The sequence below is a fragment of the Bradysia coprophila genome (genome assembly GCF_014529535.1).
Source record: "Bradysia coprophila strain Holo2 chromosome X unlocalized genomic scaffold, BU_Bcop_v1 contig_130, whole genome shotgun sequence".
Taxonomy (NCBI): Eukaryota; Metazoa; Arthropoda; class Insecta; order Diptera; family Sciaridae; genus Bradysia; species Bradysia coprophila.
Genome location: NW_023503296.1, coordinates 1,766,777 through 1,791,219, shown reverse-complemented (window position 1 = coordinate 1,791,219; position 24,443 = coordinate 1,766,777). Strand labels below are relative to the sequence as shown.

Here is a 24,443-nt window from a genome sequence, read left to right as displayed (position 1 = left end):
CTGTTTTTATATATGGGATATTTGTTGTTGGTTTGTTCATACCAATTTTTTTTCTCTTCTATTTTGTGCATATGAAACACGTGTATAATACCTGAATTTTATGTTCGGTATATCCTACTTTTTAGTCGTAAGTATATAAAATGAAAATAAACGAAAAAAAAAGTTTTTCCATTTTTTTTTTTCTTTCTCTTACACAATCTTCAAAGATCCAAAATAAGAAAAAGTCGTGATTGTAGGAACTATATTCGAAAATAATTCTTTACTGGAAAAACATGCACAATACAGATGAACTTCATAAATGCAACAATGTGGTATTCAACATACCGTGTGTAACCTGAGCCATACATCAAATATCACACGAATAACGTTTAAATTGAATTTATATATAAATATCCGTACGTATGCATAAATTTAATACTATCATGTGTGTACATGGTGCCATATTTTTTCTAACAATTTTCAATTACTTTATATGGAATTTTGTGTGAATTGATATTCATTTTGGCGGTAAATGTGTTCATGTTCAATGTTAAGTTTTTATGTTTGGTGTGATATTCAACGTTTTCAAACAACAACAGCAACAACAAAAGTATGAACGAAAAATGAAAGATTTTGTTCTAACGTGGAAAGGAAAAGCAGTTACCTGGTTCGAACAAATTAAATTTTATTTTTGTTTCTTCATTCGTTTTCGTACACGGGGTATAATTTAAAAATCTTCATAATCCAAGGATTCGTAATCAATGTCGAGAAAATTGTATTGCTTCATTTTCGTTCATTATTTTACCAGAACTCCGCCTATTATTTCTTATATTATAACGATTACCATTTTAACAACAAACTGTTCAAAGCGATCAGTTGATCAAATAACTACAAATAACTATAAATTATACTCAGAACAGAATTTACGCTAAGCGTTCTGTGCAACTCTTCAAAACTATAAATGTTTCGTTCATAACATACACTCATATCATATATAATATATGTAACGAAAAGAAACAAAATAACACTTACACGAGGAAGAAGTTTTATTAGAGTTATGATAGCGATGATGCATAAATTTTTGATTTGTCTATTTACGTCAAAAGTTTACAGAAGATTAAAATAATAATATAAAAAAACTTTGTAATCATTTATAAACTGTAATAGTCTAAACACTGACCGGAAATGCATTTGTAATATGATTAGGTTTTCTTAATATCCCATACACACACATATCACTTTATTCAAATGTGCAGTCATGGCGCTAAGAAAATGTATTTGAAAAAATAATAAGAAAAAAAAACGCAGAAGTTGGACGTTATGAAACAGAAATTTTCATATATATATGTGTTTTCTCACTTTCTGCCTAGGTTTATTAACCTTGGAATATTGCCTATGCGTCCGCGCACATAGAGATGCAATAATTATTTAATCAAAATGAACAAGTCTTCTTCAACATTTCAATAGTTTAAGTACTTGCTGAATGTGAAACATTACATCTGTATCTACGTGGAAGGGTGTAACGTATATATATATGAAGAAGAAAACCTATAGATGTGCACACATTTTTACAATCATAGATATAGGTATGAACCGAACGATCAAAACGTATATATACCATACAGTATTTACACGTATGGTGTATATAGATAGATATATATATATATATATGCACAAATAATTACACAATGAATTATAAATGCATACCTAATGCATATGTGAATTTAAATTATCATACGTTCTGGTAAAACCATTCGCGCTTGAGTCCATATATACGAAAAGATTCATCATAAATAAGTTAAACGTAATTAGTTTATTATTGCTTTTGCGCAAGTGTTAAAATTTTATTTTATTTGAATCGATCGTTTGTTATTGGAAATCATTCGGTTGCGTTTTGCGATTATCTTCCATCAATAGATGGATAGATAGAAAAGAAGTTGTGGTGTTGTGGAATAGAATGAATGTTTTTGTTGTGCTATTGGGTGCTTGGGTGTATCACCATTATTAGCAATAATAAAAAGTTATTACCGAAAGACATGGATAAATAACACATCATACTATGCTTATTAACAAAATGTTTCGCATAGTAAAAGTTTTGTGTGAAATGCTGGTGCATGTGAACCTTTTGTATAATTCTACTGTTTATGTAATATAAAGTGTGTGTATATATGGACAACAAAGAGGTTTCACGCTTTGTTGATATCTTTTGTTTTTCCCTATTATTTCTCTTGTTTCTTCCGCAGATCTTATATTATGTTTTTTAATTACTGAACCTACATATAAATGTGATGGTATTATGTAAGGGATTTTTAATGGAACAATGTTCGTCAATGTGGAGGCTATCATTATGATTCGCTTTGGTTGGATTTGTGCTGGAAGTCAATGTTCGATGTCTATTATATTTTCTCGAGTTTCTAATTTTTAATTAACATTTTCGGCAATTTCCTTTCTTCATTCAAAATTTAGATTATCAAAAGAAATTCAGTAATTTTACGTCTATAATTAACGAAAAATTCGCAACAATATGCAGAATTACTGCGAAAAATTATCATAATGCTACTTGAAGCTCAGGTGTCCATCGTTACCTCTTTGTGTAATTACAATGTAATCATTCTGTTCTTTTTTTCACACCTTTCCGTGTACAGAAATTTGAATTTGAATAATAATTTTACAAAATTTCAGATTAACATTACTAATAACACATTAAATTACACGTACAGCCCACCATGACTTTTATATGCACTATACAATTACCATTAAGTATAGTCATTTACCTCAAATTGTCTTTATGCCAGACAAAAGTCAAACCAGATTTTTACTTTCGAAAATATTCTTTTATATCGTCCAAAACAAAACAAAACTCTTTTTCGACCAGATTCATTTTCTTCATTTGACCTAATCTAAATTTGAAACAATAGAATTTTCTGTTGGACGTTGTCTTTTTTCGGTTTCATGTAAAAAAAATAAAATAAATTTTTTCGTTGTGTTTTGATAGCACAATAATAAAAGACAACCTTATTCCGATGTGGCTTAATACAACAAAACAAAAATTCAACTTTCTCTATAAAATCTAAAGAATGGAAGTATAAAAAAAACCACATTTTTGTTATACTATCAATGAAATGACAAAAATATTCGCTATTCATATGGTGATCGTTCAATATTTCGTGTGTGTAAGCTTTTTACATATATCATGAATAACCTGTAGACAAGAAGTTATAGTAGAATAATAAGGTCGATAAACAGTAATGCCGCCCATATGTATATGTTCATCGAATAAACAACTATCAGCTCTACTACGGTACGGCATAAATGAGAATATGAACCACGCAAAATTTTACACAGCCTTCTGATAAAGTAGGTATAATACATAAAGTAAATACGCGAATATTATTGAATGGTTTTGCATACATAATAGATATAGAAAAGAATCCACTGCACACAGATCTCACATGAAAACAAACATTTCGAACATTGGAACTATAGCAATGTATACAATTCCATAACAATATGTGTTTATATTTGAGATTATCGATTTATTGAATCAGTGACATGCTATGGAAGATATAAATCTATAAAATGTTGCTTTTATTGTAAATTCGATGTCAAAGCTTTGGTTAAACGATTGGATAAATTGGGTTGATCAACTTATGGACTTATTTAGTAAGTAAAATATTTTCTCATTTTGGTATCAATAGAGGTCATTAATACGGCGAATATTTCTAATTAGATGACAGGAATTAGTTGTTCATATTGAATTTATCAGCAGAATTATTAAATGGATTGCGAAATGTTTATAGCTTTTTAGAGTTGGTTTTAGAGGAGGAAACGTGTTGTAGTTGTATACCCGACTCCCACGTTAATTACACATTTATTTTTAGGTGAATCGGTAAGTCATATCTGTGTCTGAGTCAATTAGTTTATTTTCCATTATTTTGTTGTCTGTGGATTTGCTTTATGCGAAAAAAGAAACGAAATTAACTCGGTTGGAGTCAGTTAATCACTTCTTTGTTCTGTGCTTATTTCGGACACTTTATGTTGATTAAGTTAATTGCTATTGGGTTAAATAAACCCGTATACTTCATCAGATCAAATTTAAATTTATTTTCAGTTTTGGCAGACCGGTATAAAAACTGCGACAAAAAACTACTGCAAATATTTAAACGAACATCTGTTATCGACATTGACGATAAAAATAGCCGATGCACTTGTTTTGTCTTTACCTTTATGATAAAATGTTTGTTAAATCACAATGAAGTACAAGATTTTGTATCAAACAATCGGCGATCCGTAAACGAAAGAAGTAACCGAACTCCAGAAAGTTAACAAAACTCCAAAGAATGTTAATGAGATACGAAATTGATTTGATAATTTATCAGAAGCACCACAACCTCAAGAACTTTTTGTTGTTACACTTGGAATAACTGCAAAGAATTTATGGTCACAATTAGTTGATTTCGCATAAATCTATTGTTTTAAGTTCCGTCTTATTTAGCACAACTAAACGATCCGATCGACCGTAACAAATTTACAATTAAATTAATTCTTGTCGTTTTTGTCATTTGATTTTATTTTTTTTTTTTGCTTGACTCTTTGCTCGATTTGGTACGGCTGAATTGTAGAGCATATTAATTTGTTGAATGAGAATATTTGAGGAAATTTGATTACAGAAATGACTTTATAATTGTTCTTAACCAGTAAAAGAGAAATTTTTGTATTATTAAACATTTTTTTTTCCATTAATTTAAATAGCCAGCCATCCATCATTGTCTGCTATCACTGAACGTAATTGCTTCCTTGTTTTCCCCGAAAATAATCGAAATTTATTTTCAATTTTGAATGTAAATTTTTCGAAACCAACCTATTCTGTTTGAAGATAATTTGACCAATTATCGGAAACAAAAGTCATGAAAGTCTGCCATACGCGTTTCCATTTTACTCTACCATTGTGATGGTGTCATTATTTTGTTCGATTTCAAATTAGTTTCAAATGAGCCTCAAACACAACATGTATGCCGGCGCTGTTAATGCAATGACATCAATTCTATTTACAAAATTTACTGGTTCCAATCAATATTCTTCGAATGGAAAAGAAAAAAGTGTATTGAAAGTTGCTTGACTTCAACGGCGAGACAAAAAACATCTTTGAATAGTTAAAGGCTTTTGTCACTCATAGTCAAACATTCACCATGTTTGGTCAATTAACATAATCGTCTAAAAAAATCTTCGGTTTTCATTAAAAACTTGCAATTTTAGTAAGACACACAATCTAACATGTATCATGTCATAACCTAGATTTTCGTTCTGCGATGCTTTGAATATGAATTTGCAGACATTTGTTCATATATGTGAATGATTCTAAGTCGATGAAGAGAGCGCTTGAGAAACCATTGTGTGTTGCAAAAATTAATGTGTGTCAATTCGACTTCCATGTATCGAATTCATAAGAAAGGAAAATTTATTGAAATTTTACCCAGATTTGTGTAAAAGAATGATTGTCTCTACACAAAAAAAAGAAGAAAAGAAGAAGGAGGAAAAAAAAATGAAATTTCATGTCTGTAAAAGGTCAATATAAAATTTACCTCTCTTATGAACCCGCCGTATACACAAAACCATTCAAGAAGAATCAAATCAATAAGTAAATAAATAAGCTACCAATCACTTAATCATCGCTATTCAACACTTAAATTATTTTTCGTGTACAACACATAACGACATAATAGGTGAGAATGAAACCCATCAACTATTTTCGTTTATTTCGATTTTTTTTTTCATCTTAACATTTTAGTTTTGTTTACACTTTTGATTCTCGACTTGAAAATATTACTATATTTTCCGTACGTGTTATATGCTATTTTTTACAGTTAACCCAAACCGAAAAGAATCTCCAGTATCGTTGAACGAAAAAATAACACTCAAACGCGGTAAATTTCGGCACGAATTTTTTATTTTATTTTGGATTTTTAAGGAAAATTTTATTTGTCGTTTATTTTGCTAAATAATATTTATTATTGACCGAGAATATTTAAAAAAATTTACTGTTAAACACACAGTGACGCCCCAGTCATCTCATGAACATGATCTCATCAAAATCATATTCAAATTTTTTGCCATGGAATATGTATCGAGAATTAATTTCGTGAATCAACGTGACACCATTTTCAAAACCGAACTTAATTCTTAATTTGTGAAAACTTATCGAATTTTATATGCCTGTCTTTATATTGCCATTACGGGGGTGTTGACGTCATTTCGGTCAACGAGTGTATCTCATTTCCTTTCGTTTTAAATACGTTGTGATTTAATCATTTGCTGTTTAAGCAAAATGAAATGATTAATATGATTACAATGAACTCTTCTACAGTTCGGAAATAAGAAAGTTCGAGTGGCGCTTCTGGGCTGTAACTGCGAAACAATTCAGTTAGAAGTTAGATCCGAATTCCCTAAAAAGTTTTTTTTTTATTTTATTGGACAACTAGTTAAACAATTTTATGTGTGGTACAGTTAAACTTCCATTTAAGTCTGAAGTCGATTTGTATGATCTTCACACAAAGATTTATTGGCTGTCGAAATAAAATATATAAAAAATATATTCGTAACCCTGGAGCTATAAATAAATTATTTTCAAATTGAAATTGTGAGCCGGACAGTATTGTTTGACGATTACATTTTCTTTGAACGAATAGCTGTAAATTTTTGCATGCAGCTGTAGAAACATTTGCTTTTTTTTACGAAGGCAGGGACTTCTAGTTTGCATACAAAATATATATTTTTAAATGTTTAAAGTTTTAATGGATTACGATTATGAAGAAATGATTGCCATTAACAGACTTAAGAATTTTTATTCACCAAGATACAACACTTCCAATTTGATTAAATCTGTTTAGTAGGAAAAAACCAAGATCTACCAAGAATTTCATATTGAACCACAATTTTTTTTTTCCTAATCAATTCACACAACAACGAAAAAATAATGTAATTTACTTTTTGCATGATTTTTTTTTCTCCTCTCCATTTGCCTCTTATATTATATCGGTAATTTCTGCTTGTCAACATTAAATTTAATTTAATTTCACATTCTAGTGGTAGACGTTCAATCATCCATGAAATTGTAAAGTAACTCTGAGGTGTAAAATTGAAAATAAAATAAAAATTTCTCAAGAATAAAATGCCCGTTTTTCGTGTAAAGCTTTACAGATAAACTTGGTTCATTGAAGAATATTTTCAAGTAAAATAAAAATATTTTGATTGACCTACATATGTTTATTGTTCGAAAAACGGAAGCATTTTTTTTTTATTTTATTCTCGTGTTCAAGCTGTAAAGGTCACATAGATATTAAATGGAAGAAATTACCGTGATTTTTATTGTTGTTGTCTGATAGGAAAAGAATCAAAGTTTTGTTCAAATTCCGAACCGAAAATTATGCTTTGTTCTGTATTGGAAATCGGTTAACGAATGATCATTGATGGAATAAACATTTTAAAACATGAAATATCAGGTAATTTGGTTCAATAAACCTGACGTGGAGCATATGTTCGTTCCATTGGTAAAAAATGTTCTATCAGTTTCCTATTTGGCAATAAATTCTTCAATTTTTTATTTCATAGTTAAATATATTCTAACAATTAAAACAATCCAAGCATAACTCACTAAATCAAATGTACGTATGTGGCGTGCATGAATGAAACAATTATTGCTGAATGTACGGAATGGTTTTCTTATTACAACAAACTTGGTTCGCCTTTTTTTATTCATCTCTATTTTGAAGAAAATGTGCGAGAATGGCTATACTATTAGGTGTATCGTATCAAAGTTAACTGGTATACATAACATTTATTAATTGGATAGATATTTTTGCTTGAATTTATTTTTATTACAATGGTAAAACATCGAAGTTCATATGAAAACAGTCCATACATATATGTACAGTCAATATCAGCAGACCGCACACAATATGTTCAGGTAATTGGTCACATTTAATTGTGATTAAATGTAGATGTTAGCTATGGTATATAAATTTAATTGATTTAAATTGAAAAAGGTCAGAGATTTATGTTATGTTTTGATAGTTTTTGACTATTATTATGATGGGTTTGGCATCGTTTCTAAGTAATGTGGAAAGCACTCGGGGTTTTTTATTTCGTTTGTGTGTGTTGTTCTGTGCGGACTAATTGATGGATACTTTCGATTCGAGAATCGATTATATCTGGTTTTTAGCCGTTAACTTACAGAAACAGATGCACGTTGATTAAATACAGGGATGAGGTAATAGAATCGATTCAGAGAAATTATGTACGGAATCACGTATTTTGTACTGTGTTCAGCAATTTTATAATTGTATTGTACGATTGTTTGTTCAACAAATGCGTAATTAATACGAACTAAAAAATTATTACAAAAATATGACGAACTTATGAAAATCGAGTCTGTCCGTTAGTATACAAGTAAAAGTATAAATTGAGCTATCTGTTACCGTGAATGAAGCGAAAACAAAATTATCACCACCGGTACAAAATATTCTATGTTTTGCGAAAGTAACAGTCTAACAGCCTATATATGTGGCGATAAGCTCAACGTTAAATTATTGTACCCGCACATTTCTCTGCCAAATTTATTTCACTATAATGAAGTAAATTTTACATTTAGTGTGGGAAATTATGACTTCATTTTATGATTTCATCGTTTCTATTCGAGAACCTATGCAAATTTCATTACTGGTACGCCAGCACATGAGAGAAACCAGCACATGAAAAGTGAACGCATCCTAAGCTCTCTCTTGAGAGAGAGTTGAATTTCTGAAATAAAAAACCGCACATCTCTGGGATCGAACACGGGCCCTCTCACACATCAGCTCATGACAATTCATGTGAGCTAAATCGTTCTTACATGAAGTACGGTAATTGTCGAATAGTATTTATCTGGGCTCATTGATTGTACCAATTACTTTTATTGGTTTTGGATGAGAAAGAAGCCTCGGAGCGACGTCTTCTTATAATATTTTGAAAGCTTGTAAATTAAGACTTCAAAATCCAAAATACCTCATGGGTCCAAGACTCCTGGCCCGAATTATAGCTTCTAGAATTTTTCATTCCATACAAAGGACTTTGTTCCAGAAATACCAGAAGTCAGCCTTGGACCCATGTCTCACTATGCTCAATCGATAGCTACTAGTACTAGGTAAATGCTGACAAAAAATTATATGAGTCCAAGACTCCTGGCCCGAGATATAGCTTCTAGAATTTTCATCCCATACAAAGGACTTAGGTCCAGAGCTACCAGAAGTCAGCCTTGGACCCATGTCTTACTATGCTCAATCGATAGCCACTAGTGCTAGGCAAATACTGACAAAAAATTGTATGAGTCCAAGCCTCCTGGCCCGAGATATAGCTTCTAGAATTTTTCATTCCATACAAAGGACTTTGTTCCAGACCTACCAGATGTCAGCCGTGGACTCATGTCTCACTATACTCAATCGATAGCTACTAGTGCTAGGTAAACACTAACAAAAAATTATATGAGTCCAAGCCTCCTAGCCCGAGATATAGCTTCTAGAACTTTTCATCCCATACAAAGGACTTTGTTCCAGAGCTACCAGATGTCAGCCTTGGACAAATGTCTCACTATACTCAATCGATAGCTACTAGTGCTAGGTAAATACTGATAAAAAATTATATGAGTCCAAGCCTCCTGGCCCGAGATATAGCTTCTAGAATTTTTCATTCCATACTAAGGACTTTGTTCCAGAGCTACCAGATGTCAGCCTTGGACTCATGTCTCACTATACTCAATCGATAGCTACTAGTGCTAGATAAACACTGACAAAAAATTATATGAGTCCAAGCCTCCTAGCCCGAGATATAGCTTCTAGAATTTTTCATCCCATACAAAGGACTTTGTTCCAGAGCTACCAGATGTCAGCCTTGGACTCATGTCTCACTATACTCAATCGATAGCTACTAGTGCTAGGCATATACTGACAAAAAATTGTATGAGTCCAAGCCTGCTGGCCCGAGATATAGCTTCTAGAATTTTTCATTCCATACAAAGGACTTTGTTCCAGAGCTACCAGATGTCAATCGATAGCTACTAGTGCTAGGTAAAGACTGACAAAGGACATACAAAGGACTTTGTTCCAGAGCTACCAGATGTCAGCCTTGGACTCATGTCTCACTATACTCAATCGATAGCTACTAGTGCTAGGTAAACACTGACAAAAAATTATATGAGTCCAAGGCTCCTAGCCCGAGATATAGCTTCTAGAATTTTTTATCCCATACAAAGGACTTTGTTTCAGAGCTACCAGATATCAGCCTTGGACTCATGTCTCACTATACTCAATCGATAGCTACTAGTGCTAGGCAAATATTGACAAAAAATTATGTGAGTCCAAGCCTCCTAGCCCGAGATATAGCTTCTAGAACTTTTCATCCCATACAAAGGACTTTGTTCCAGAGCTACCAGATGTCAGCCTTGGACCCATGTCTCACTATGCTCAATCGATAGCTACTAGTGCTAGGTAAACACTGACAAAAAATTATATGAGTCCAAGCCTCCTAGCCCGAGATATAGCTTCTAGAATTTTTCATCCCATACAAAGGACTTTGTTCCAGAGCTACCAGATGTCAGCCTTGGACTCATGTCTCACTATACTCAATCGATTGCTACTAGTGCTAGGCAAATATTGCCAAAAAATTATATGAGTCCAAGCCTCCTAGCCCGAGATATAGCTTCTAGAACTTTTCATCCCATACAAAGGACTTTGTTCCAGAGCTACCAGATGTCAGCCTTGGACCCATGTCTCACTATGCTCAATCGATAGCTACTAGTGCTAGGTAAAGACTGACAAAAAATTATATGAGTCCAAGCCTCCTAGCCCGAGATATAGCTTCTAGAATTTTTCATCCCATACAAAGGACTTTGTTCCAGAGCTACCAGATGTCAGCCTTGGACCCATGTCTCACTATGCTCAATCGATAGCTACTAGTGCTAGGTAAACACTGACAAAAAATTATATGAGTCCAAGCCTCCTAGCCCGAGATATAGCTTCTAGAATTTTTCATCCCATACAAAGGACTTTGTTCCAGAGCTACCAGATGTCAGCCTTGGACTCATGTCTCACTATACTCAATCGATTGCTACTAGTGCTAGGCAAATATTGACAAAAAATTATATGATTCCAAGCCTCCTAGCCCGAGATATAGCTTCTAGAACTTTTCATCCCATACAAAGGACTTTGTTCCAGAGCTACCAGATGTCAGCCTTGGACCCATGTCTCACTATGCTCAATCGATAGCTACTAGTGCTAGGTAAACACTGACAAAAAATTATATGAGTCCAAGCCTCCTAGCCCGAGATATAGCTTCTAGAATTTTTCATCCCATACAAAGGACTTTGTTCCAGAGCTAACAGATGTCAGCCTTGGACTCATGTCTCACTATACTCAATCGATAGCTACTAGTGCTAGGTAAACACTGACAAAAAATTATATGAGTCCAAGCCTCCTAGCCCGAGATATAGCTTCTAGAATTTTTCATCCCATACAAAGGACTTTGTTCCAGAGCTAACAGATGTCAGCCTTGGACTCATGTCTCACTATACTCAATCGATAGCTACTAGTGCTAGGTAAACACTGACAAAAAATTATATGAGTCCAAGCCTCCTAGCCCGAGATATAGCTTCTAGAATTTTTCATCCCATACAAAGGACTTTGTTCCAGAGCTAACAGATGTCAGCCTTGGACTCATGTCTCACCATACTCAATCGATAGCTACTAGTGCTAGGTAAACACTGACAAAAAATTATATGAGTCCAAGGCTCCTAGCCCGAGATATAGCTTCTAGAATTTTTTATCCCATACAAAGGACTTTGTTTCAGAGCTACCAGATATCAGCCTTGGACTCATGTCTCACTATACTCAATCGATAGCTACTAGTGCTAGGCAAATATTGACAAAAAATTATGTGAGTCCAAGCCTCCTAGCCCGAGATATAGCTTCTAGAACTTTTCATCCCATACAAAGGACTTTGTTCCAGAGCTACCAGATGTCAGCCTTGGACCCATGTCTCACTATGCTCAATCGATAGCTACTAGTGCTAGGTAAACACTGACAAAAAATTATATGAGTCCAAGCCTCCTAGCCCGAGATATAGCTTCTAGAATTTTTCATCCCATACAAAGGACTTTGTTCCAGAGCTACCAGATGTCAGCCTTGGACTCATGTCTCACTATACTCAATCGATAGCTACTAGTGCTAGGTAAACACTGACAAAAAATTATATGAGTCCAAGGCTCCTAGCCCGAGATATAGCTTCTAGAACTTTTCATCCCATACAAAGGACTTTGTTCCAGAGCTACCAGATGTCAGCCTTGGACAAATGTCTCACTATACTCAATCGATAGCTACTAGTGCTAGGTAAATACTGATAAAAAATTATATGAGTCCAAGCCTCCTGGCCCGAGATATAGCTTCTAGAATTTTTCATTCCATACTAAGGACTTTGTTCCAGAGCTACCAGATGTCAGCCTTGGACTCATGTCTCACTATACTCAATCGATAGCTACTAGTGCTAGATAAACACTGACAAAAAATTATATGAGTCCAAGCCTCCTAGCCCGAGATATAGCTTCTAGAATTTTTCATCCCATACAAAGGACTTTGTTCCAGAGCTACCAGATGTCAGCCTTGGACTCATGTCTCACTATACTTAATCGATAGCTACTAGTGCTAGGCATATACTGACAAAAAATTGTATGAGTCCAAGCCTGCTGGCCCGAGATATAGCTTCTAGAATTTTTCATTCCATACAAAGGACTTTGTTCCAGAGCTACCAGATGTCAATCGATAGCTACTAGTGCTAGGTAAAGACTGACAAAGGACATACAAAGGACTTTGTTCCAGAGCTACCAGATGTCAGCCTTGGACTCATGTCTCACTATACTCAATCGATAGCTACTAGTGCTAGGTAAACACTGACAAAAAATTATATGAGTCCAAGGCTCCTAGCCCGAGATATAGCTTCTAGAATTTTTTATCCCATACAAAGGACTTTGTTTCAGAGCTACCAGATATCAGCCTTGGACTCATGTCTCACTATACTCAATCGATAGCTACTAGTGCTAGGCAAATATTGACAAAAAATTATGTGAGTCCAAGCCTCCTAGCCCGAGATATAGCTTCTAGAACTTTTCATCCCATACAAAGGACTTTGTTCCAGAGCTACCAGATGTCAGCCTTGGACCCATGTCTCACTATGCTCAATCGATAGCTACTAGTGCTAGGTAAACACTGACAAAAAATTATATGAGTCCAAGCCTCCTAGCCCGAGATATAGCTTCTAGAATTTTTCATCCCATACAAAGGACTTTGTTCCAGAGCTACCAGATGTCAGCCTTGGACTCATGTCTCACTATACTCAATCGATTGCTACTAGTGCTAGGCAAATATTGACAAAAAATTATATGAGTCCAAGCCTCCTAGCCCGAGATATAGCTTCTAGAACTTTTCATCCCATACAGAGGACTTTGTTCCAGAGCTACCAGATGTCAGCCTTGGACCCATGTCTCACTATGCTCAATCGATAGCTACTAGTGCTAGGTAAAGACTGACAAAAAATTATATGAGTCCAAGCCTCCTAGCCCGAGATATAGCTTCTAGAATTTTTCATCCCATACAAAGGACTTTGTTCCAGAGCTACCAGATGTCAGCCTTGGACTCATGTCTCACTATACTCAATCGATTGCTACTAGTGCTAGGCAAATATTGACAAAAAATTATATGAGTCCAAGCCTCCTAGCCCGAGATATAGCTTCTAGAATTTTTCATTCCATACAAAGGACTTTGTTCCAGAGCTACCAGATGTCAATCGATAGCTACTAGTGCTAGGTAAAGACTGACAAAGGACATACAAAGGACTTTGTTCCAGAGCTACCAGATGTCAGCCTTGGACTCATGTCTCACTATACTCAATCGATTGCTACTAGTGCTAGGCAAATATTGACAAAAAATTATATGAGTCCAAGCCTCCTAGCCCGAGATATAGCTTCTAGAACTTTTCATCCCATACAAAGGACTTTGTTCCAGAGCTACCAGATGTCAGCCTTGGACCCATGTCTCACTATGCTCAATCGATAGCTACTAGTGCTAGGTAAAGACTGACAAAAAATTATATGAGTCCAAGCCTCCTAGCCCGAGATATAGCTTCTAGAATTTTTCATCCCATACAAAGGACTTTGTTCCAGAGCTACCAGATGTCAGCCTTGGACCCATGTCTCACTATGCTCAATCGATAGCTACTAGTGCTAGGTAAACACTGACAAAAAATTATATGAGTCCAAGCCTCCTAGCCCGAGATATAGCTTCTAGAATTTTTCATCCCATACAAAGGACTTTGTTCCAGAGCTACCAGATGTCAGCCTTGGACTCATGTCTCACTATACTCAATCGATTGCTACTAGTGCTAGGCAAATATTGACAAAAAATTATATGAGTCCAAGCCTCCTAGCCCGAGATATAGCTTCTAGAACTTTTCATCCCATACAAAGGACTTTGTTCCAGAGCTACCAGATGTCAGCCTTGGACCCATGTCTCACTATGCTCAATCGATAGCTACTAGTGCTAGGTAAACACTGACAAAAAATTATATGAGTCCAAGCCTCCTAGCCCGAGATATAGCTTCTAGAATTTTTCATCCCATACAAAGGACTTTGTTCCAGAGCTACCAGATGTCAGCCTTGGACCCATGTCTCACTATGCTCAATCGATAGCTACTAGTGCTAGGTAAAGACTGACAAAAAATTATATGAGTCCAAGCCTCCTAGCCCGAGATATAGCTTCTAGAACTTTTCATCCCATACAAAGGACTTTGTTCCAGAGCTACCAGATGTCAGCCTTGGACCCATGTCTCACTATGCTCAATCGATAGCTACTAGTGCTAGGTAAACACTGACAAAAAATTATATGAGTCCAAGCCTCCTAGCCCGAGATATAGCTTCTAGAATTTTTCATCCCATACAAAGGACTTTGTTCCAGAGCTACCAGATGTCAGCCTTGGACCCATGTCTCACTATACTCATTCGATAGTGCTAGGCATTGACAAATTATATAAGTCCAAGACTCCTGGCCAGAGTTATAGCTTCTAGAATGTTTTCTCCCCTACAACGGACTTTGTTCCAGAAGGAAGCCTTAGACCCATGTCAAACTATACACATCAATTCTCATTAAATAAGAGAAAAATTTTGGAAGTCAGTTGAGAATCACTCAAGGCATCGTGCTCTGAAGGAATGAACAAAGTGTGAAAAATATTTTCTTACATTGACAAAGATTTTTTGAAAGGTCAATTTTGCTTACAATTAAGCCACACAGACATTAAAAACATCGTTGAAGAAAATCTACAAAAATTGGATTGATTTTCACTTCATACCAGAAAAAACGTACCCTAGGCTTGTTGATACGGCATGTGGAGTATTATTGTAATTATTGTTGTATCATATCTATCAGGGCATCTACTGATCTAAATGTATACATTTACGAAGTGCGAAATACCAATTCATCAAAATTTTTGGCTTTAAGTTCGACTTTAGTTCTTTCAGATATTTTCTAACAACGATTAAGGACATGTGTGTTCATCGTATGTAAATCACGGATCTTAGAGCTAGAATACGATAAAGACAAGGAATTTTTAAAAGAAAATGGTTCCAATGAGTTGAATGAATTTTATTCAATTGGCTTCGCTGAGATTATGATGAAAAAGTATATACCCATTTTACCATTATGGACTTGTCTTGTAGTTAAAAATGGAAAAAGCAATGGTCGGCAGAAGTGTCATTTAAAATTGTAAAGAAACGAATGCATGATGCAGCGAGGCGTCTAGGAAATCCACCGCTGATATGCGGTAGATTTCTCCAAGAAATGCGTGAATTCGTTGATGAAATTGTTATTGAGTATGAAAATGAACGCACCTCGGAAGCGGATGTGTACACCAAAGCAAAAAAAGGAAACTCAACTTGATGATGACAAAATATTGAAAAGTATCAGAAAAGAAAAAATAAGCAGAAAAATGAAAGCAAAGAACAGAATTCCCTTTTGCGATAAGCTAGAAACTATTGATGAGGAAATGAATACGACGAAAGAATTTGAAGATTTCGTTGATTCACTTCCTGCCGATATCAAGAATGATGCCGAAAAATTACGAGAATGTATTGATAGATACCAAACAGAAAAAGAAAAGTTAGGCCGTGTATCGCTAAAGCGTCGTCAAAATTACGACGTAGCAACCCCAAACGCGCCGAAAAATTGATGACACTGTCATTCCACAAACTACTCCGAAATTCCGGAAATGTGACGACATAAACGAGTCTACGCCAAAACGTCGAAAAATCAACGATATTGATTTAGACGACCCTGACCCTCATGAAAGTTGGAAAGGAAATGTCTCGAAATCTCGCCACACTTACTTTGATTATCAATACCTGCGAAAATGCAAAAGCAAAGGATTTCAGAAAAGTGCTCCGACGTCAAAAAAAACTGGAAAAAAGCCGCAACAGACAAATAAATATAAAAATTGTTTAAGGGCTAATCCAGAGATTTATATGAATTTAAAGTATCCCTTCACAGTTGCTTTTTCGACAAATATATTGTTCGCAGGGATGATTACATCACAATCTCAGATGGACAATGGCTTAGCGATGCTTTGATAGAATACATTTTCAAAACTTTAGAATCTGAATCGGAAGAGAACGAATAAAAGTATTCAATTTGAAGTGTCACGAGCGAATCTTTTAATGTTTCCCCAACACGAGAAATTGCGATTGCCTAAGATTGAGAAAAAATTTTTGGTTGCAGCTCTATTACATAGAGGATCATTACACGTTGCTCATTATTGATGTAATGAAGAAGACCTTCAGTTACATGGATCCATTGAGCCCACCTGTAACAGAAGTTTATTTGAATGCATTTAAAGATTTTATTATCAGACATAATGCATCATATCCTAAATGTAGTCTCCCGAATGATGGGTGGACAATAAAAAACTTTAGTTATCCACTTCAAAAAGATGGATTTAACTGTGGTGTTGTTGTTATTTATTGTGCTAAAGAATTTCTTAAAACAGTATCCGTTTGTAACATTTCAGAAGAATTTTGTCCAAACGCATTCCGCGAACACCTACAGCACTATGTTCTCAGATCTTCTGCTCAATGAGAAATAGATGTGTAATTTGTGGTATATTAATTCAGAAAAAATGCACAAGCGTGGGTGAAGTGTGATAATGGCTCTTGTTCACGACTTACTCACCTTCAGTGCTTGGGAGAGGAAATAGCTCCTGAACAGCTACACAATAAATTCTTTTTATGTAACATATGTAAAGACTAAGAAACTTAATAATCAGACATATGCTTGAGTTTACCACATAACAGATGAAATGCCATCGGTAACAGGAAAAAAGGAGGAGTTAGGCCTACTGGGGAAAGCCTCATGTCTCACTATACTCAACTCAGCATAGCGTACTAGTGCTAGGCAAATTTGACAAAAAATTATGTGAGGTCATAGCCTCCTAGCCCGAGATATAGTTCTGAGAACTTTTCAATGCCATACAAAAGGACTATTGTCCAGAGCTACCAGATGTCAAGCCTTGGACCCAATTGTCTCATATGCTCAATCGATAGCTACTAGTGCTAGGTAAAACACTGACCAAAAAATTAATTATATGAGTCAAACGCTCCTAAGCCCGAGATATAGCTTCTAAATTTTTCATCCCATACAAAAGGATCTTTGTTCCAGACTACCAGATGTCAGCCTTGGGATCATGTCTCACTTATACTCAATCGATAACTATAGTCCTAGGTGAAACACTGACAAAAAAGTTATATGAGGTCCAAAGGGCTCCTAGCCCGAGATATAGCTCATAGACAACTTTCATCCCAATACAAAGGACTTTTGTCTCCAGAGCTATCCGTGTCAGCCTTGGACCAAAATGTCTCACTAATGACTCAATCGATAGCTTACTAAGTGCGTAGGTTAAATTACTGGATAAAAAATTATATGAGTCTAAGCCTCCTGGTAACCGAGATATAGCTGTCGAGAATTTTCATTCCATACTTAAGACTTTGTTCCAGAGCTACCAGAAGTCAGCCTTGACTGTCATTCCACACTAACTCAATCGCATTATGGCTTACTATCGCTAGATAAACACTGACAAAAAATTAGTATGAGGTGCCAAGCCTCCTACCCGAGATATAGCTTCTAGAATTTGTTCATCCCATACAAAGGACTTTGTTCCAGAGCTAACCCAGAGGTCACCTTCGGACTCATGTCTGCACTATACTTAAACGATAGTTAGCTAGTCTAGGGCAGTATACTGACAAAAAATTGTATGAGTCCAAGCCTGCTGCCCGAGAATATAGGCTTCTTAGAAGAATTTTTCATTCCATACAAAGGACTTTGGTCCAGAGACTGACCAGATGTCAATGCGATAAGCTACTAGTGCTAGTAAAGACTGAAAGGACATACAAAGGACTTTGTTCCAAGAGCCTACCAGATGTCGAGCTTGACTCATGTCTCACTATAGCTCAATCGATAGCTACTTAAGTGCAGCGTAAACACTGACAAAAAATTATATTGAAGTCCAAGGCTGCCTAGCCCGAGCATATAGATTCTAGAATTGTTTTATTCCGCCATACAAAGGACTTTGTTTCAAGAGCTACCAGATATCAGCTTGACTCATGCTCTCACTATAGCTCAATCGATAGCTACTAGTGGCTAGGAAATAGTGACAATAAATTATGTGATCTCAAGCCTCCTAGAACCCGAGATATAGGCTTCTAGAACTTGTTCATCGCCAGTGAGCAAACGGACTCTTTGTTGCGCAAGTACCAGATGTCAGCCTTTGGGAGCCCATGTCTCACTATGCTCAATCGATAGCTACTAGTGCTAGGAAATAAACACGTGACAAAAAAATTAGATATGAGCTCAAGCATCCTAAGCCCGAGATATACCTTCTAGAATTTTTTCATCCCAATAGCGAAAGGACTTTGTTCCAGAGCTACAGATGTCAAGCCCTTGGACTCATGTCTCATATAACTCAATCGAGTTGCTACTAGTGCTAGGCAAATATTGACAAAAAAATTATGATGAAGTCCAAGCCTCCTGCCCGAGAGAGTAGCTTACTAGAACTTTTCAATCCCATACTAAGGACTTTCGTTGCCAGAGCTACACAGATTGTACAGCCTTGCGACCATGTCTCACTAATGCTCAATCGATAGCCATACTAGTGCTAGTAAAGACTGACAAAAAAATTATATGAGTCCAAGCTCCCTAGCCCGAGACATAGTAGCTTCTAGAAATTTTTCATCCGCATACCAAGGACTTTTCTTCGCAGGAGCTACCAGCGGAATGCAGCCTTGGAGCTCTTGTCTCACTATACCAATCGATTGCCCTCTACTAGTTAGCTAGGGCAAATATTGACAAAAAAATTTATATGAGTCTCAAGCCTTCCAGCCCAGAGAAATAGCTTCTAGAATTTTTCATTCCATACAAAGAGACTTTGTTCCAGAGCTAACAGACATGTCAATCGATAAGCTACTAGTGCTAGGTAAAGACTGACAACAAGGGAACATAACAAAGACTTTGTTCACAGAGCCTTAACCAGGATGTCAGCCTTGGGACTCATGTCTCATGATACTCAATCGACTTGGCCACTAGTGTAAGAGCAAATATGTCGAGAAAAAATTATATGAGTCCAAGCCTCCTAGCCCGAGATATAGCTTCTTCAGAACGTTTTCATCCCATACAAAGGCAGCTTTGTTCCAGAGCTCCAAGAGTGTGCAGCTTGGACCGCATGTCTCACTATCTCAATCGATACGCTATAGTGCCTAGGTAAAGACTGGACAAAAAATTATCATGAGTCCAAGCCATCCGTAGCCCGCGAGATATAGGCTTCGAGACAACTTTTCAATCCCATACAAAGGAACTTTGCTTCCAGCAGCTACCAGATGGTCAGCCTATGGACCCATGTCTCACTAATGGCATCAATCGATACTACTAGTGCTAGTAAACACTGACAAAAAATTATATGAGTCGAAGCCTCCCTAGCTGCGAGAAATATAGCTTCTAAATTTTTTCATTCCCATACCAAAGGACTTTGTTTCAGACGCTCAGGATGTCAGCCTTGGACTCATGCTCTCACTTTATACTGCAAATCGATGGGCAGCTAGTGCTAGGCAAATATTGGACAAAAATTAATATGAGTCAGCCTCTCTAGCCCGTAGATACTAGGCTTTCTAGAACTTTTCATCCAATACAAAGGAATTTTGTTCGCAGAGTACCAGAATGTCAGCCTTGCACCCATGTCCTCACATGATGCTCAAGTCGCATTAGCTATAGTGGCTAGAGTAAACACTGAACAAAAATATATAATGAGTCACGCAAGCCTCGGTAGGCCCGAGATATAGCTTCCTAGACATTTTTCATCCCATACAGGAACTTTCGTTCCGGCCTAGATGTGCTTGGAACGCATGTCTCACGTAAGTAATCGATAGCTCTAGTTGCTAGGTAAAGACGCGCAAAAAATTATATGACGAGATCCAAGCCCACTTAGCTGGGCCGAGATATAGCTTCTAGATACTTTTCCATCCATACATAGACTTTGTTCCAAGCTACCATGATGTCTTTGGAACCCATGTCTCCACTATGCTCAAAGTCGAATGTACTAGTGCCTAGGTAATACCTGAAATTATATGAGTCCAAGCCTCCTAGCCCGAGATATAGCTTTAGAATTTTTCATACCAGTACACAAAGGACTTTGTTCCAAAGCTACCCAGAGTGCAAGCCTTGGACCCAATGTGCTTACTATACTCATTCGATAGTGCTGGCTTGACAAATTATATAAAGTCCAAGACTCTGCCAGAGTTATAGACTTGCTAGATTTTATCTCCGCGCTACAACGGACTTTTTCCAGAAGGGAGCTTTGACCTATGTCAATCTATACCATCAATTCTCATTAATAAAGAGAAAATTTTGGAGTCATGGTTTGAGAATCATCAAGGCATGCTCTCTGAAGGAATGAAAAAGTTACGTGAATATTTGTCTTACATTGACAGATTTTTGACCTGGCCCGAGATATAGCTTCTAGAATTTTTCATCCCATACAAAGGACTTTGTTCCAGAGCTACCAGATGTCAGCCTTGGATCATGTCTCACTATACTCAATCGATAGCTACTAGTGCTAGGTAAACACTGAAAAAATTATATGAGTCCAAGCCTCCTAGCCGAGATAAGCTTCTAGAATTTTTCATCCATACAAAGGACTTTGTTCCAGAGCTACCAGATGTCAGCCTTGGACTCATGTCTCACTATACTCAATCGATAGCTACTAGTGCTAGGTAAACACTGACAAAAAATTATATGAGTCCAAGCCTCCTGGCCGAGATATAGCTTCTAGAATTTTTCATCCCATACAAAGGACTTTGTTCCAGAGCTACCAGATGTCAGCCTTGGACTCATGTCTCACTATACTCAATCGATAGCTACTAGTGCTAGGTATACTGACAAAAAATTGTATGAGTCCAAGCCTCCTGGCCCGAGATATAGCTTCTAGAATTTTTCATTCCATACAAAGGACTTTGTTCCAGAGCTACCAGATGTCAGCAGCTACTACATAGACTCGCATACAAAGGACTTTGTTCCAGAGCTACCAGATGTCAGCCTTGACTCATGTCTCACTATACTCAATCGATAGCTACTAGTGCTAGGTAAACACTGACAAAAATTATATGAGTCCAAGCCTCCTAGCCCGAGATATAGCTTCTAGAATTTTTCATCCCATACAAAGGACTTTGTTCCAGAGCTACCAGATGTCAGCCTTGGACTCATGTCTCACTATACTCAATCGATAGCTACTAGTGCTAGGCAAATACTGACAAAAATTATATGAGTCCAAGCCTCCTAGCCCGAGATATAGCTTCTAGAATTTTTCATCCATACAAAGGACTTTGTTCCAGAGCTACCAGATGTCAGCCTTGGACTCATGTCTCACTATACTCAATCGATAGCTACTAGTGCTAGGTAAACACTGACAAAAAATTATATGAGTCCAAGCCTCCTAGCCCGAGATATAGCTTCTAGAATTTTTCATCCCATACAAAGGACTTTGTTCCAGAGCTACCAGATGTCAGCCTTGGACTCATGTCTCACTATACTCAATCGATAGCTACTAGTGCTAGGTAAACAAAAAATTATATGAGTCCAAGCCTCCTAGCCCGAGATATAGCTTCTAGAATTTTTCATCCCATACAAAGGACTTTGTTCCAGAGCTACCAGATGTCAGCCTTGGACTCATGTCTCACTATACTCAATCGATAGCTACTAGTGCTAGGTAAACACTGACAAAAAATTATATGAGTCCAAGCCTCCTAGCCCGAGATATAGCTTCTAGAATTTTTCATCCCATACAAAGGACTTTGTTCCAGAGCTACCAGATGTCAGCCTTGGACTCATGTCTCACTATACTCAATCGATAGCTACTAGTGCTAGGTAAACACTGACAAAAAATTATATGAGTCCAAGCCTCCTAGCCCGAGATATAGCTTCTAGAATTTTCATCCCATACAAAGGACTTTGTTCCAGAGCTACCAGATGTCAGCCCTTGGACTCATGTCTCACTATACTCCAATCGATTGCTACTAGTGCTAGGCAAATATTGACAAAAAATTATATGATTCCAAGCCTCCTAGCCGAGATATAGCTTCGAGAACTTTTCATCCCATACAAAGGACTTTGTTCCAGAGCTACCAGATGTCAGCCTTGGACCATGTCTCACTATGCTCAATCGATAGCTACTAGTGCTAGGTAAACACTGACAAAAAATTATATGAGTCCAAGCCTCCTAGCCCGAGATATAGCTTCTAGAATTTTTCATCCCATACAAAGGACTTTGTTCCAGAGCTAACAGATGTCAGCCTTTGGACTCATGTCTCACTATACTCAATCGATAGCTACTAGTGCTAGGTAAACACTGACAAAAAATTATATGAGTCCAAGCCTCCTAGGCCCGAGATATAGCTTCTAGAATTTTTCATCCCATACAAAGGACTTTGTTCCAGAGCTAACAGATGGTCAGCCCTTTGGACTCATGTCTCACTATACTCAATCGATAGCTACTAGTGCTAGGTAAACACTGACAAAAAAATTATATGAGTCCAAGCCTCCTAGCCCGAGATATAGCTTCTAGAATTTTTCATCCCATACAAAGGACTTTGTTCCAGAGCTAACAGATGTCAGCCTTGGACTCATGTCTCACCATACTCAATCGATAGCTACTAGTGCTAGGTAAACACTGACAAAAAATTATATGAGTCCAAGGCTCCTAGCCCGAGATATAGCTTCTAGAATTTTTTATCCCATACAAAGGACTTTGTTTCAGAGCTACCAGATATCAGCCTTGGACTCATGTCTCACTATACTCAATCGATAGCTACTAGTGCTAGGCAAATATTGACAAAAAATTATGTGAGTCCAAGCCTCCTAGCCGAGATATAGCTTCTAGAACTTTTCATCCCATACAAAGGACTTTGTTCCAGAGCTACCAGATGTCAGCCTTGGACCCATGTCTCACTATGCTCAATCGATAGCTACTAGTGCTAGGTAAACACTGACAAAAAATTATATGAGTCCAAGCCTCCTAGCCCGAGATATAGCTTCTAGAATTTTTCATCCCATACAAAGGACTTTGTTCCAGAGCTACCAGATGTCAGCCTTGGACTCATGTCTCACTATACTCAATCGATAGCTACTAGTGCTAGGTAAACACTGACAAAAAATTATATGAGTCCAAGGCTCCTAGCCCGAGATATAGCTTCTAGAACTTTTCATCCCATACAAAGGACTTTGTTCCAGAGCTACCAGATGTCAGCCTTGGACAAATGTCTCACTATACTCCAATCGATAGCTACTAAGTGCTAGGTAAATACTGATAAAAAATTATATGAGTCCAAGCCTCCTGGCCCGAGATATAGCTTCTAGAATTTTTCATTCCATACTAAGGACTTTGTTCCAGAGCTACCAGATGTCAGCCTTGGACTCATGTCTCACTATACTCCAATCGATAGCTACTAGTGCTAGATAAACACTGGACAAAAAATTATATGAGTCCAAGCCTCCTAGCCCGAGATATAGCTTCTAGAATTTTTTCATCCCATACAAAGGACTTTGTTCCAGAGCTACCAGATGTCAGCCTTGGACTCATGTCTCACTATACTTAATCGATAGCTACTAGTGCTAGGCATATACTGACAAAAAATTGTATGAGTCCAAGCCTGCTGGCCCGAGATATAGCTTCTAGAATTTTTCATTCCATACAAAGGACTTTGTTCCAGAGCTAACCAGATGTCAATCGATAGCTACTAGTGCTAGGTAAAGGACTGACAAAGGACATACAAAGGACTTTGTTCCAGAGCTACCAGATGTCAGCCT

At 36.6% G+C, this 24,443-nt stretch overlaps 1 protein-coding gene across 1 annotated transcript in view; it reads right to left on the bottom strand.

The window, feature by feature from the left end:
* The window catches only part of LOC119067908, a 103,849-nt gene that overhangs the window by 67,266 nt on the left and 12,140 nt on the right, over positions 1-24,443 (bottom strand). The gene's annotated exons all lie outside the window — the stretch shown is intronic.